This window comes from Fukomys damarensis, unplaced genomic scaffold, assembly GCF_012274545.1.
Source record: "Fukomys damarensis isolate Sample0158 unplaced genomic scaffold, DMR_v1.0_HiC HiC_scaffold_73632, whole genome shotgun sequence".
Lineage (NCBI taxonomy): Eukaryota > Metazoa > Chordata > Mammalia > Rodentia > Bathyergidae > Fukomys > Fukomys damarensis.
The window spans coordinates 6,027-8,091 of record NW_022974544.1 but is presented as its reverse complement, the minus strand read 5'-3'; positions in this window follow the sequence as shown (position 1 = coordinate 8,091).

Here is a 2,065-nt window from a genome sequence, read left to right as displayed (position 1 = left end):
AATATATATATATATGTAAAATATGGGTCTTATTTTTATGTACTAGTCTGAAAAAAATATTCTAATGAAAACCAAGTTTATTATGTTGGTTTGGAACATAGTATTTGTGGAAGTTGTTGGGTTTTCTTTGTTTTGTATGAATAGCACTGGTTACTTTGAACAAATAAAAAGCTTTCTGCAAGTGTTTCCTTTAACAGAAAACAGCATTGATAGCCTGATATATTTCCTCTGCTTTTCTAAATATTGGGGAAATTATAAATAGTCAAACTCAAACAGAATTCATTTTTAGTTCACATGCTTAAGAATCATTCTGAGTTTTTTTTATATGTGTATAAATAAAATACTTGTATAAATGGTTTTGCTTTTTTTAAACATTCACCAAAACAAAAACTATGGTTGATAAACCCATGTTTGAGGTGTCATTATTCTGAGCAACATAAGAAATAAATCACAGTTAAATTGAAAGTTTTCCTGAAGGCATAACCTTTCAAGTTAAATAGATGATTCTGTGGCTAATTGGACAAAGTGGGTATTTTCAAAGCAGCCATATCAGAATCCATATCTGTGTCTTTAGTCACAAAAATACAGCCATTTGCTTGCAAAATTTCTGAAAAGAAAAATTGTATCACTACCAACAACTTCCCCACCCAAATAAGGTAACTAGTCAAAACCTGGTTTGTTTCATTTATCTAAGGAAGACTTCTTAAGGGAACATTAAAGATTCCTCATGACCCATTCCCTTACGACAAGTTGAAATCTGTACTCAAAGTCAGGATTTGTGGATGTCTAAGACTCGGCTCATGGAAACCTACTGAGTTGCTAGAGATGGTTACAATTTCCAATCTGCTAGAATAAATGAGTGAGCAAACTTATAATTTAAATTATTGACCTATATGTATTTCTTGACTCCAACTTGTTCCTTACATGTAGGCTCAATCTTTTCAGTATTCAGGTTACTGTTTCAACAGAAGCTAGAAAAATAACTTTGTAGTAGAATGTTCTCTTTCTGTATATTGTTTACTTTATTATAAATAATGGAGAGCAGTAGTCAATAAGTAGTTTTATATTCCTTTAAAAAAAAACTGAAGCACCTGAGAGACAGAGATTTGACTATGAAGGTTGCAAGAGAGATCTGAATTCAAATACTTTCTCTTCTGTTTCTTTTGAGTCCTCTCCTTTTCCATCCCTGCTGCCCAGGAGCTTAGTAGGAAGAATCAAAACAGAGCTTCTTGGGCCAGAGATTTAGCTCAGTGGTGCCACTACCTGCCTTGCAATTGTAAGGACCAGAGTTTGACTCCTGGTACAAAAAAAAAAAAAGAGAGAGAGCTTCTCTCAGGATTTTTCACTGTATAATTTTCTTTCTCAATTCTCTGATGATTTAAGGTGTATGTATAGGTGAGCTAAAAGTACAAAGAAGGATTTGAAGATGATGGTCACCACTGATTTTAGGAGGACACTGTTGTATAATAATATAAACATTTAATTTTATTATGATTTTGCAGAAATCAACAGCCTCTTGAGAAATCAGAAATCACACCACAGCCTGTTCCTGTTGAGAGTTCAGCTGATGGACAACACCCAAACCAGCAACCTATAGTACAACTTGGAAACACCCGGGAAAGGTGAAAAGCACAATAGTGTTCATTTATTTAAGTGTTATTTGTATCATAGATTAATCTCTTCCTTTGAGACAGGGGCTTGCTTTTTTCCAGTAATATTCATTGTGGTACCATTTCAAGGGGTCATAAATTATTTCTTAGCAAATTTATACATTTGTCTGAAAATATCAGTGTTATGGCAAGAAAAGAGGTAAAACACCATTTATAAGAGAAAAATCATAGTATTTGCTCTCTTCACTCCAGTGTATTTCATAATCTCTTATGCTTTTTTGCTATATTTTGCATCCTCCTCAGTTAAGATATTTTATGTGCTTAATTCAAGAGATCTTATCTTCTGCTTTATCTGTCTTTACTTCTAATCTACTGTTAAAGAGTTTCTTTTAGGTATTTCCTTCCACCCCCCTCAGAATTTCTATTTATTTGTGTAGGTTTTTACTTCTCTGCCC